Source organism: Rhinolophus ferrumequinum, chromosome 4 (assembly GCF_004115265.2).
Source record: "Rhinolophus ferrumequinum isolate MPI-CBG mRhiFer1 chromosome 4, mRhiFer1_v1.p, whole genome shotgun sequence".
Taxonomy (NCBI): domain Eukaryota; kingdom Metazoa; phylum Chordata; class Mammalia; order Chiroptera; family Rhinolophidae; genus Rhinolophus; species Rhinolophus ferrumequinum.
Window position 1 is genome coordinate 495,987 of NC_046287.1, and position 14,778 is coordinate 510,764.

General features: G+C 45.6%; 1 protein-coding gene across 2 annotated transcripts in view; it reads left to right on the top strand.

Moving 5' to 3' along the window:
• Positions 1-14,778, top strand: part of DLGAP2 (DLG associated protein 2) — a 452,087-nt gene that overhangs the window by 267,216 nt on the left and 170,093 nt on the right. The gene's annotated exons all lie outside the window — the stretch shown is intronic.

A 14,778-nucleotide genomic window follows, 5' to 3' on the forward strand; every position in this document is an offset into this window, starting at 1 on the left:
CACAGAAACATTGAACAACAAGCAAAAACAGTCAGAAACAACTTTGTCAAACGTTGGAAAAGAGTCAAACGTTTACAGCAATAGCAGCCAAGCAAATGCTTGATTAAGAAAAGGGCAACTTAAAAATGGTAAGAAAACTTTGTGGAATTTTTATTTGCCCTGGCCCCACTCACTCACCAAATTTTACGCCATGTGTATTTAACAAACACAAAAAAGCATTCGTTTGTACAGGAAAATTTAGAAAGCCACACATATACCCATATCGATATGCATGCTCAGAAAAGACATAATAAGACTCTCAGTTTTCACTTCAGGTTGATCTTTAGGCTCATTACAAGCCTAGGTGTTGAAGGAGGTCCCCAGCACAGAGAAAATGTGCAAAGACTAAGGAAGCTGTTCTTCTTTGTTTGTCCTTTGGGGATTTTTTTTTCTCTCCTGGTATTCAAGGAAGTCACTGTGAAAACACTACCTGGACAAAAGCCTAGAAACAGAGACTTTTGGGACCACATAGAGTAAATAATACAGTCTTTGCCAAAATAAAATTTAGAAAGTCACTAAAAACACTACTGTAGCCTTCAACAATCAACAACAGCCAACCCTGAGGAAGGAGCTCCAGAGTTACCCACACTATAATCTTCAAATGTCCAGTTTTCAACAAAAAAATCAAAAGACATAAAAAGACACAAAAAAGTATTCAGAGCAACAAAGTAGATTTAAAGAAATCAGCCCTGAGGAAGTTTAGACATTGAACTTACTGGACAAAGATTTGTAAAAACAATTGTCTTAAATATGTTTAAAGAACTAAAGGAAATTGGGAAAACAATGTATGAACAAAGTAAGAATATAATATATAGAAATTATAAAAACCAAATAGAAATTCTAGAGAATTTACAATAGTCTCTAGAATATTGGAGGAAAGTACAATAACTCAAAATGAAAAATTCACAACAGAGATTTAACAGCAGATTTGATCATACAGAATATAGCACACACAAACTTCAATATAGGAAAACTGAAATAATAGTCTGAGGAACAAAAAGAAAACATAATGAAGAAAAGTGAAGAGAGCAAAAAGACCTATGTGACATCAACAAGCAGACTGACATACACATTGTGAGAGTCCCAGAAAGAGAAGAAAGGAGCAGAAAGAATATTTGAAGAAATAATAGTCAAAAACTATTTGTGAATCCCAAGTAGGATAAACACAAAAAGACCCACACAATAACACATTATAACTAAACCACTGAAAGACAAAAAAATAAAAATCTTAAAAAGAGCAAGAGAGAAGGAACTCATCACATGCAAAGTATTTCTCCAAGAAACCATGGTGGCCAGAAGAGAATGGGGTGATATTTAAAATGCTAGAAGGAAACTGTCACATAAGAAGTCTATTTCCACTAAACCTGCCCTTCAAAAAGAAGGAGAAATGAAGACATTCTCATATAAAAAGAAAATTGAGGGAGTTTGATACCACTAAACCTGCTCTACAAAAAATGCTAAAGGGAATTGTCCAGGCTGAGATAAAAGGACAGTAAACAGTAAATCAAAGCTATCTGAAGAAAAGATCTTTAGTAAATGTAAAAACATGGATGTGAAAGCTAACATTATTGTATTTATGGTTTGTAACTCCACTTTTTATTTTCTATAGTAATTAAAAGACAGATGCACAAGGGATCATTTTAAATCCATGTGTAAAGATGAATTTGTGAAAAGCATCAAGAGGAATGGAGCTATATTGGAGCAGAGAGTTTGTATGCTGGGAAGTTAATTTTATACCAATTTGAACTAGATTGTTATAAATTTAGGATGATAAATGTAATCCTAACATACTAAATTTATCAAGGAAGGAAATAACTTAAAATATATACATATGCATACAAAAGGAAATGAAAGGAAAATCAAAATGGTTCACTACAAAAAAAAAATCGATTAAACACAAAACGCATTAATGGAGGAAATGAGGGACAAAGGACATTTATATGTTGATAAAATTGTCAATTCACCAAGAAAATAGAACAATTTAAAATATATATGGACCAAACAACAGAATACTAACATACATGAAACAAAATTTACAGAATTGAGGAAAGGATTCGACAGCTTACCCATGATAGTAGGAGACCTGAATACACTTTCAATAGTGGATAAGATATCTAGATAGAAGGTCAGTTAAAAAACAAGGATTTGAACAATAATGTAAATCAACTGGATATAACAGATATATATAGAACACTCCACCCAACGAGAGCAAAATATGCATTCTTCTCAAGTGCGCATGGAACATTCTCCATGATAGACCATATGTTAGGCTACAAAACAAGTCTGAATACATTGTAAAAGATTGGAATTATAAAAGTATCTTTTTTATGACAGTGGAATAAAGGTAGAAAATAGTAACAGAAAGAAAACTAGAAAATGTGGAAATTAAACAATGCAGTGTTAAACAACCAGTGGGTCACAGAAGAAATCACAAGGGGAGCTAGAAAACACTTAGAGACAAATGAAAACACAACAAACCAAAACTTATGGGATGTTACAAAGGCTGTCCTCAGCGGGAAACTAATAGCCTACATTAATAAAGAAGAAAGATCTCAACCAAATAACCAAACTTTACACCTTGAGAAACTAGAGAAAACCAAAGCTAGCAGAAGGAAGGAAATAATAAAATAGATAATACAAAACAATACAGAGTATCAACTAAACAAAAAGCTGACTCTTTGAAAAGATAAAATTAAAAAGACTTTAGATTGACAAAGAAAAAAGAGAGACGACATAAACAACTAAAATCAGAAGTAAAGGCAGAGACTTTACTCCAGATGATACAGAAATAAAAGGGATTATAAGAGAATACTATGAACAACTGTACATCAACAAATTAGATAACCCAGATGAAATGGGACAAATTTTTACAAAAAGGCAAGTTACCTACTGACTGAAAAAGAAATGGAAAATCTCAAAAGACCTGTAACAAGTTATGAAGTCAAATGAGGGGAAAACAAAACCTCCCAGAAAAGAAATGTCCAAGACCATATGGCTTTACTGGTAAATTCTACAAATATATAAAGAAGCAATTAACACTGAATGTTTTCAAACTCTTCCAAAAAAAAAAAATGGAAGAGGAGGGAACATTTCCTAACACAATTCTTAAGGCCAAAATTACCTTGCTACCAAAGCCAGATAAAGACATCACAAGGGAAGAAAATTATAGACCAATGCCCCTTGTGCATATTGATGCAAAAACCCTCACCAAAATACTACAAAACCAAATGCTACAGTTTGTTAAAAGGATTAGACATGTGACCAAGTGGGATTTATTCAAGGGATGCAAGTGAATTCTATCTCAATAAAACCGGGGGGGGGGGAACTCTGAAAATAAACAAGGACTACAAAAGTGGTTCAGCATAAGAAGAGCGATCAATCAACACCCCATTAAAAGAAGGGGAAAAAAACAACACCTGAACATGTCATTTAATTCAGAAAAGTCATTTGATAGAATCTTAGACACTTTCATGATAAAAGCCCTTAGGGAATTAGGACTAGAAGGGGAACCTCCTTCACGTGATTGGAGGCGTTTAAGGAAACCCACAGCTGAGACTTCCAGCTACTGGTGCTACCTAAAAAGAAACAGGTCAGTTCTCCAAGAAGACACAATAATTCTAAGTATGTTTGCACCTAACCATAGAGTGTCAGAATCAATTAGGCAGAGAAGCGCAAGGAGGAATAGATGAATCCACAGTTATAGGTGGAGACTTGAACACCCAACTATCAGACTTGGGCAGAGCCAGCAGGCAGGAAACCACCAACCAACTGGGAGAGGGGACATCTCTGTGCTGCTTCTTCCCACAGCAGCAGAACACACATTCTTCTCCAGCTCACCTGGAACATTCACCATGGTATAACCATCTGTGAACTATAAATTGAGAAACAGATCTTACACCTTTTAGAAAAATGAATGCAAAGTAGATTGTAGACATAAATGTAAATGCAAAACTATAATCTTCTAGAAGTTAACATGGGAGAAAATCCAGGTGCCCTTGGGTCTTGTGGTGACTTTTTAGATACAACACTAAGGGACAGTCCATGAAAGAAAAATTTGATTAATTGGACTTTATTAAAATTAAAAAAAAAGTCTGCTCTGCAAAAGACACTGTTGAGAGAAAGAAACAACAGACCTGAAAAAAACCTTTGCAAAACACATAGCCGGTGAGGGTCTGGTGTTCAAAATGTACAAAGAACTCTTAAAAGTCAACAATAAGAAAACAAACATAGGGATAAAAAGTAGATTAAAAGTTTCTAGGGGCTTGGGGGAGGAGGTAATAGGAAGTTACTACTTAATGGTTACTGGGTTTCTATTTGGTGTGATGAAAATGTTTTGGAGATAGTGATGATGGTTGTACAACATGGCAGATAGATTTAACGCCGCTGAATAGTGCACTTAAAATAGTTAAAAAGGCAATTTTTTGATATGTATATTTTACCACAATAAAAAATATTCACAAAAGGTAAAATAGAATGCACACCCCTTTTGACTCAACTAATTGAATTGGAGCTCATTCCCTAGAAATACGCACAGACAGGTGCGATTCAGAACCCTCTGTGTCTCGTGCTTCACTGAGGGACACAGGCTCCCATCAAAGCTGAACGCTAGTGCACGCGTGTGTACCTGATTGGTGGTCACTGAGACACAGCGATGTCAGTGCCAGCATGTGGCCCTCGGGCACGTCCACAGTGTGTGCTTAGGTGGACAGAGAACGCATGGGAGAAGGGACCCGTGCTCGGTTGCAAAAGCTCCTAGAAAGAGGAGAGCAGCCCCATGTGGTAGTGGCTAGAAGGGTTATCCTTACCACAGCAGGCCCTGTCTGTACGTTAGTGCTGGTTTGACTAGTCAATTAAGAAATCATCGTTAGAGTAATATAATTCATCTTTTTCACTACGTGGGTTCTTTGGGGCTCCGTGAATATGGTCACCCTTCGGCCCTCTGCAGTGGTAGCACCCTGTAGGCCGTGATTGTGCAGAATCATAAATTCCAAAGTTTTGACAAAATCTTTCTTCAAAAATCAGGAGAGAGCAAACTGCAGTGAGGACAGATTCCCTCCAGAAGGGCTTTTCCTCTCCCAGTAAGCCTGACGCTGACACAGCAGTCGGGGTCACAGTGGTGACACAAACATCCTTGGTGTCGGTTTGGGCATCGTCTGTCCCACAGAGCGGACTTTTGGGCCCAGCAGGTCGTTTGTGTCAAAGGCAAAAGTTCTCCAATCAGAGGATAAGAAAGGGTTCAAGTTAAAAAACATGTATCAAAAAAAAATGTCTGAATAGTGTGTGTGCTGGGAGCACAGAGGAAGGCAGGGCTCTGGGTGAGTCCGAGCCAAAAAGGAGTCTAATTAACTATGTCTTCCATGGGGGTCGTTGTAACTTCAAACACTGAGGTTCCATTCACCTCAGAAACTGCCTGAAAGTAACTTTCCTGCAAAGATGATAAAACTTAACTTTTTGTTTATAGATTTTAAAAATTAAAGTAATAGCCCATGAAACTGTATTATAAGAAACGTGCATATTTATTTGGTTTAGAATTTATAGCAATGCAAGCTTTTCAGTTGCCCATTGACATTTCATTGCTATTCAGCTGTTTAAAGATGGGACATTTTTTGGTAAATGATGACACTTCGACAACAGAGGCTGTCTGCTCCCTCGGAAGGGAAGGCCAAGCTCACTTGTCAGCCAGATGCGGTGACTTTGTTATGGTACTTTTTGCCTGAAAAACACACTAGATTTTGTAGTAGTAAGGGTCACACAATGTATTTTTTAATCGTTACACTGTAGCTCTCTGTTGTTGGACAAGGCACCCTGCTAATTCTCTACCTACAGAAGCATGTTTAGCCTATCTGGGGAGACCTTGACCCAGTTACTCTCCTGTCAGAACTTCACTTTTCTAACTTCATCTTGAGGTTCAGTCTTGAACTTCCCAGGCCAACTGTGTGCTGAGGGGTCTGGAATTATTTAAAACCCTGGGCACAGCTCTGGGGCACAGCAGACGCTCAGCAGGAGGGCCCGTCCCCTTCTGTGGTCTGTTGTTCGTTGCTCGGGACCCCACCCCAGGCCACCACCCTGCCCTGCTGCCAGCCGTGGGCTCTCCCTCCTCTCCCCTGAATTCCTGTGGAAGGTTCCATTTGTTCCACGTGAAGGATACAGGGGGCTGAACCTCTCATCAACCTTTCGCAGTCTCCCCTAGACCTTTCCAGGCAAATTCCAAACCTTTTCAAGAAAAAGGCTGTGTTTCCGTTTCTGTCTCCTACACACGGTCCCGAGTCCCACGCAGGATGTCGCCAGGAAGGTGACTGTCACTTGGCAGCAGTTGCTTTTTCTGAATTACGATGACTTCTAGAATATTGCTCCATCGTGCTATTTTTCTAATACTTTCACTAGTTTTTTCAGAAAATGACCCCGTGGCACCACAGTTAGTGTGTACCATTTTGAGAAGAGTAAGACTTCCTGAAGTAAGTCAAGACATAATGGGTGATTCCCACCACTAGAGAGTGAGCCACCTTCAGAGAACCTTCACGGCCTGCAGCCTCTCATACTGGTCTAGAAACAGCTGGCCTCGCGTCCCTCCCTCCTTTCCTCTTTCTTTCTGTAACCTTTGAACAATCCCATTTCAATCTTTGGTTTCTCAAAACAGAAGCAACGCCCTAAAGAAAAGTTTATTTGGTGTACAGGTGTCAGAGAGGACGTGCTTGTCACTTCCGTGTCACTTTTTTGGTGTGTTGTTATTGGATATTTTGTTTCTCTGACACTATTACCCACTGGATGCATCTAGGACATTAAAAATGTAGTGACCTTTGTGTCTTTGTCACCAGCAGATGCTGTTCAGCAAAATGGCAGCCTTAGCGCCTTTGGTTTCGTAAAAGGCCATGTCTGACTTTGAAGTTTAAGCCCCACACGAGGCCCATTCTCCTGCACCCCTGTCTCCTCGCCTATCGCCAAATGCACCCTGCGGCTGTGACCCAAGGACTGTCACCCAGCATGTGAACTTGTTACTTTATAGGCGGAAATCAGGTGGCTCAGACTGATATTCAATGTAACTCAACTGTTTCTATCGTCTTTGCCAAGACTGACTGGAAGCCCACGCAGCTGGGCTCCAGAGCTCGGAGAGTCAATTTCTCTTGTTCAAAACACCACCCCGTTTGTGGTATTTTGTTATAGCAAATTGTAGTAAACTAACACAAGTACTTCAAAAAATCATTTCCTTACAGTTACTTTAAGCTTCTTAAACTGTAATCAATTTTATGGTTTGAACAGATAGATTTTCCTGGTCTGTGAACTAGGATAAGATTTTACTAATCATTTTATTCAACTTAACTAAAGCCAGGGCACTTAGCTTTACTTTTGCATGAGTTAACGAATGAGTAAATGAATTAATCAGACAAGCAGCTGAAACGACAGCCAGGAAAGCAGCCAGGAGCGATGTCTGAAGGTGTCGCTGTCAGTCAGTTCGATCACCTACTGAATACTGGCCTCTGTAACGTAAAGGTGATTTCCCTCAGAATCCACAATTCATGATTGAGTGATATACACGTCTACATAAAACAGAGTCTCAGAAGCTCTTGTTTTAATACTTTACGTCGGATGTCCTTTCTCAGTCACGATTGCTGATTAAATGCTAATCATGTAACCGCAACACCCCACCCTTCTTCCATCATCAAATGCCTGGATTGTTACAACATTCATGACATAATTAGGAAGCTATTACACAGTAGTTAATAAAAATAACAAAAGATTATGGTGAAGCTCTCTCTGTTGGTGCGTTTAATATCAGTTCAGCTTTGCAAGACCCCCGTGTAAACTGTGTTTAGATGCTCCGTTCCCACATGGAGATGTCCCGTCAGGCGTGCGTGGTCGGTCGGCCATTGCTTCCCACTGGTGGACAGACTGAGAGGCAAAAAATTAGCACATGCTTATCTAACTGTGGTTTTCTTCCTTGAGAAGCAGCTTGTTACTAGTTTAACAGAATGTAAACGTTACTCACTGTGCATAAGGATAAAGTACGTCCAGATTTGAGTGACCGGGATGGCTTTCTAACGCCGGCCATTGGCCTCCTTACTGCTTTACTGTCTCCAGGATTTTCTCCAACAGCTGCTAGAGCTGTTGTCCTGAAATGCAAAGCTAATGGTGTCCTTTTACCATTGAAGAGTGCTCAGTGGGCGCCCATGGATTTTAGGATAGAGTCAAACTGAGCGTGGGTTTTTCTCGCGTGCAGGTGGATCAGTGGAGCATCTCCTCTGTGTTGGTTCCTTAGTGTCAGGTCTAACACTAAGCTTTGGTCTGTAGTTTGCGCAGAGGGGGTGGTGTCTGGAGGCAGGCCAGGTTGTGCTGGCACTGGAGGGGCAGGCTCAGGCTAGCTCCCAGGCTCCCTCGGTCTGTGCAGTGACTGGGGAGCATGTGCTTTGACCCCTGACCCTGCGTCCTCTGCCCTGGGCGGGGGCTGCCAGGCTGAGAGCTCACGTGCCCTGTCATTACCACCAGCTCTGCCACTGACTCACGGAGCTCACATTTGCTGAGGAAGGTAGGAACTTAGCAACAAGCAGTAGCAGCTGTGATGAGAAAACAGAGTGACTGACATGAGACCTCTCTGAGGCGGTGCCTTTGAGCAGACACAGAGGATGGGAAGAAACAAGACTGGAGAACTTGGAGGAATGTTCCAGGCAGTGAAATGTCAGGTGTCAGGGACCAGAGAGGAAGCTGGATGGGGAAGGACAACAGAAGGCGTGTGCTGCTGGAGTGACGTGATCGCGGGGTGGGGGCGAGGGGGGGAGAGGGTGGACCACAGCCCGGAAGTCAGGCGGGGGGAGCGGCCTGAGGGTCCTGGGAGCTCGCCCTGAGCTGAGCACTTCCTCTGAGTCAGGGGCCAGGCCACTGGCCATGGTGACCACTGCCTGGAGTGACCGTACGGCTCCAAAAACGGGGCAGGAGACAAACCCGAAGATTATTGCTCATCAGGACAAGTCCGTGTGGCCTGGACCATGGGCGGTAAGGAATTCAGAGGTTGGGCTCCGGACGCATTTGGAAGGTAAAGCCTGTGAGAGTTGGTGTTGGATTTATTGTGAGGTGAGAAAGAAGAATCGCAGATGGCGGGTAGATTTGACCCGAGCATCTGCGTGGTTTAGGAACAGCGTGTTTTGACTGTTGCCCGAAAAGGGGAGGTGGGGGTGCACAGGCTTGCAGGGGCATCACTGCTTCTCCTTGAGCCGCGCTCAGGGGAGTGCAGATCCCAGCGCGGGTGCAGGTTAACTCCCGGCCCGGGAGTCAGAAGGGCACTCGCCACCTGGGATGAGGGCTTGGGAGCGTCAACATGCCGTGGCACCTTGACCGTGGGGCCACCCCAGACCAGCAGGCAGGGACCACAGGTGGGAAGGAGGGCGGTGGGACCGGCGTATTTTGTGAGGTCTGAAAGGTGACGAGGGGACAGCCAGAGACCGACACGAGTGGACACTTTTACCCAAGGGCACGACTGCCGGCCCTTCCCTGTCATTGCGATCACTGTAGGGCTTTGGCCACCTGCCCCGGGCAGTCCCTCTTCCTCGCCCGCACTCTGACTTCTGACCATGCAGCATTCATCCCCGTCGTCCCGAACGAGATGTTCTCTCCTTTCTGGGCTTTGGACAAGCCGCCACGCCCTTCAGCGCCCGCGCGCACGTGGGGACACGCCCTTCAGCTCCCGCGCGCAGGTGAAGCCGCCGACTACTTGCGGGTCTTTCCCCAAGCGGAGCTGGGGTCCCGCCGCCTGTGTGCGTGCAGTGGTAGGTCGACTCCCACGGAAGGGGCTTCCGGCGCCCAAGTCCTGGGTAAGTTTTCCCCCAGCGCCGCGGAGGCCGCAGGTCGTTGCTTTTGTCCGGAGGTCGGTTCTGCGCAGTCACTTCTTGTACTGAAAAAGGAATTGCAGGCCCCTGCGCGTGTTTAAGACCACGTGTAAACCTAGTGGAGTTTCGCTGGACTCAGTTTCCTGTCTATACAAACCTCATATCTAGCGATTCTCAGAGTTTGGTGTTGGGGGGAAAATGCGTAACTACTTGTGTTTGGTGATTATTTGGCTTCTGGGTAAATTGGAGTTCATTTATTTTGGATTTGTACAATCGGTTGTCTTAGACTCATTCTTTCGCTTCCAAGTAACTAAGCAAACTGACCCAATAAATACAAGTATTTAAATTTTATCTCACGGTATGAAACCATCGCATTCTGAGCCGTATTTCAGTTCTGTAAATGAGGATGTAGCAGTTTTCCGTTTCTGACCCCGGGCGGGTTCAGGGTGTGAGGGATCCCTGACTTGATATCAGGTGAGCCTTTAATGGTGGTTCGGCTCGGTAGCCTTTAAATGTTTCAGGTGTACACAATTTAACAGAAATTTAGAATATTTCACGTTTTATGAAATGTAATTTCAGTTGAAAGAAGGCGTATTGAAAGACTTTGAAAGCCCCGACTTACAGCCCTAACCTCATGAACGCTGCTGAGGCAAACCCGGCCACGCGCTCGCGGCTCTGCCTCTGAGACTTGGCACATGCTGTTCCTCCACGATCCCCGTTTCCCAGCCTGGGAGCCGCTGCTCCTCACTAAGAACAGAGCAGATCTCCCTGCTGTGCTGGGATCTCCTCTGGGATGGGCGTCAACCACCTCTTAACATTCAACTGCTTATAGATTCCTGCGTGGTTTCATGTATCATAGTGTATGGTAACAGTATTTATTATTTTACGTGGCTGCCTCACTTTGTAGACTATGAAGTCATTCAAGGTGGGGTTCTTTTTAAAGAAATTCACTGTTGTCTCCTGTGTGCCCAACACGAGGTGCCTAGTAAATAAATGCTGTTGCGTTAGACTAAAGCCTTTCAGACTCTGGGATGCCGTGCCACATGCTCGCCCTGCGGGGAGGGCATCCAGGCTGCTGCTTGCTGTTGTGTCGGTGGTCACAGCGCCTCCCACACAGAAAGAGAGGCTGTCTCCATCTCTGAGGCACAGGCTGGGGCCCTGCAGGAGGGACCTGTCTGTGGTGCCACATCCTGGGACAGTCTCCAACTCGTCAGTGAACCATTGCCACTCAGGGGATCGCGTGGCCGCCTGTGACACCGGGAACAGCTTTCTATTAAACACTTTGGGCATTTCATTCCCTCAACAGCCCTGCCTGTGGCAGACGGCCCCTCTTGGATCATGTTTCTTAATGATTTGCTTATTATTTACATTCTGCCTCGGTCCCAAAAGCCCAGTTGTTACTTTGTGGAACTAGCATGTAGGTCGTGTCAGTAAAGAACTTGCTGTATCTTTGTTGGATGAATTTGATTTTGTTAGCCCGCTGAAGTGTGCGTCTGCCCTGTCCGAGAGGGGAGAGCAGAAGTGACGTCTGGCTGGGTCCTTGGGCTGCGTCCCGTAGGAGTGTGACGACGGGCAGGGCACGGCTCTTCCCGCTGTGTTTGTTCTTCGTGCTGCTCGCCGTTTCTGCTCTGCTGCTTTTGAGCATCATCTAACCTTTTCTAAATCAGGACAAGCCACTGTCTGCACCCAGTAACAACAGATCGATGTCGGTAATTCAGTCACAACGAGTTTCAGGTGAGCGACTGACTGCTGGTCCCCAAGAGTACATCCACGTCCGATCGCGTCTTGTTTGTACGGACTGTAAACTCAGCTCTGACTTCGCAAAACTATGAGAGGCTTGCATTGCTGGTGCCGGCGCCGTTTAAAACAGAATGTGATTCTATGTCTGCAGCTTTGTCTGTCATTCTCCTGTAACACGCATCCTGTGTGTTTCACATATGTAACCAGCACGTTCTTCTGGAATGGCCTTAAGCCATTAACATACTGCACCACATGCAGAATTATCCAAGACACAATAGTGTGTCAGTTCTCTCCAGGTTTTTTTCCAAGTTTTATAATATGGACAACAAATCGTATCATCCGTCAAATACTCCTTGTGCGCTGATTAGTTCTGCTTCCTTCAGCTGCATCCTGACTGGCCTTGTGTGGGTCCTGTCGTCACTGAGCCCAGTATATACAGGACGTACGGGCAGGTGCTCTCTCTCTTTCTGTCTTTCTTCCTAACGTACCAGTGAGGAGAAAGTAGGGATTATCATACCGAAAAGAAAACATGTCTCGACAGCCCAGTGAAGTAGGGTGCAGACTCCCCCCACAGTCCCCTGATGTGCCGTGGGAATGTTTGTGTGCTCTTTACTGTCATCCGAAGGAAAGAAAACTTAAATGTTCAAATTATTAGCATGAATTCTGCATTCTGCATTTGTCTTTATATGGTAAGATGCGAGTTTTTTTTAAAATAGAGAAACTCAAATGCAGAATCTCCAAAATTATGCAATTTGTGTTTCAGCACTCGCGCACACACGTGTGTTCCTGTTTCCGTGCCCACACACATGCATGTGTTTTGTTCTCGCCAGGATAGTGGAAACATTGCACAGAGCTCACGGAACGCTCGGATGTGATGTGGTGACAGGCTGCACCTGACGGGAAAGCTCCACTTATGCCCAATCCCTTGTCTTATCAATTACTTGAATTAACACCTGCTGCATTTACTTGTCACTAGCTTCTAGTTTGTGGAAATTGGTCCAGAGAAGTTTAACTTGACGTTACTGGTAAATTTAAATCTTTTGGGGAGTAAAGAATTATGGTAGAGGAAATGAGGCAGGCCGGGCAGGGGCCTGTGTGTCACGTCACACGTCCCTGTGTGGGGAGACACCTCCTGTCCTACGTGACAGTGGTTCCCCAGTGGTTCTGTGGCAGACACGTTTCGTGATTTAAGTGCTGAGTAAGGTGTGTGGACAGCCTACATGGTAGCCAGGCGGGACTTATCCACTGACTCAGAGAAAAGTTTTAAGTGTCCTGGCACTGGGTCTCGGTCTTTTAGAGCTGCGCTGGCAGGACACCGTGGACTGGAGGATGCCTGGGCCACACACATTCATCCTCTCGGTTCTGGAGGCTGGAGGGCCAAGACCCAGGCACCTACAGACTCATGGGGAGGGCCTGTGTCATGGTCACAGAGGGCGTCTTCTCCCTGTGTCCTCACCTGGAGGGAGGGAGGGGGCTGTGTGGGGCCCCACCCACGTGACCTCATCACCTCCCACAGGCTCTGCCTCCAACAGCGTCGCACTGGGGGTCCGGCTTCAACACGGGAATGTGGGGGACACAGACACTCAGTCTGCAGCAGCTGAGGTGCAGTTGGCTGCAAATATGAGGCACATCTCAGTGATGTCTCATCACATGCAGGAAGCGCTGGGGCAGCAAAGTCTGAAAGTGCGTTTCTGAACTTGCCTCAGTCGGAAGCCACGCCTGGGCCGAAGCTGACTGATTCCTGTGGGGTAACAGCTTTAGGCAAAGCCAGTTCATCAGTGAAAACAGAGAAAGTAGAAAGGCAAATCCGGTGAATTTGGATGTGTTTACAAGGTAGCCGTGACACGACTGCAGAAACGAGACGGCTCTGTTCCCACTTATAACACCGAACACGACCTGGCACGAGGCAGCGTCGTGCTCTCTCAGGAAGTTAAAGCAGATGCTCCCTGACGGGAAACGGGGTTAGCGACAGAAAAACCCCTGTGTTCCGGTAGAAGCTAGCTTGAACCTGACTTGAAAGTCGTGTATCCGTTGCTTAGCGCGAGCTCGGACTAGTAATAAATTTGTCACGTTAGACGGTGGAAGGACATGAAATTCCCTCTGAGCAGCCTCAAGGCTCTGGCTTCACCACTTGGAATGGAGACGGCCCACAGGAGGCGACCGCCACGTCTTTGCTGTGGTCCTGGGACAGTAGCTTCCCCCAGACGCAGGCCCCGACCCCGGCCCTCCCCCCGTGCCGTCCTTACCCATGCCACCCCCACTGTGTCCCCCCCCACTCTGTCTCCACCCACCCCGGAAGTCCTCCCCCCCACGCCTCCTCCAGGTGCTCAGTTCCCCTCAGGGCCTTTCGTTTGACCTCTGCTGTTACCGGTTTGGTTGCTAATAATTTTTGAACAAGGGCGTTTGCGTTTTCATTTTGCTCTGAGCTCTGCAAATGATAGTCTGACAGTAGAGGTGCATGTCTACTGAGTAGTTTTTGTAGTTCTTTCTTTTGGGGGGACTCATTGTGTACAAGATGAGACTATGAGGTTCCAGAACTCACCCTAGAAAACGTGCTGCATACCTCACTGCTGACATCACTACGGTCACCTTCGAAGGCCTCCCCTTGGGAAGCTGTGCAGCGACGCCAGCGCCTAGTCCACCTGTCAAAGCGATTTTGGAACTTTTTCTGGAATGGCCATCAGAGCTGTCGTTCTATTACCCTTGATGTCCTAAATGTCATCAAAATGTCTTCCTTTCAGTATTTCATGTGTGCGCTCACGCATGCGTTTAAGGAGTTAGTGCTTTCTATTTTGAAATTTGTGGCAAATTCAGTTGTAAATGTTTGTTGAATGTCTACTGCTTGTGCCAGGGCCTGGGGCGCACGACGAGTCAGGAGGTGACGCTGCCCTTGAGGTCACGTTGTAACAGCAGCGGGGCGCCAGGGCGCCAGGCGGGGCAGGAGCGGGAGCGGGAGCTGGCGCCTGCCAAGCGCTGAGCCAGAACTCATCGGAGCCCCGTTCAGTCGGGGCTGCTTTCCTCCCATGTCTTGCATAGCAGGTCGGCCTGGAATGTTCCAGCACCCATCTTCAAAGAAACCAGCATCAGAAACCAACCAAAGAAACCCTGGGCCCCTGAGGCGAGGACCTGCTCTTGGCCCCGTGGACCCCCCAGGGTCGCCCTCTGTGCAGGTGTCACCACCTGG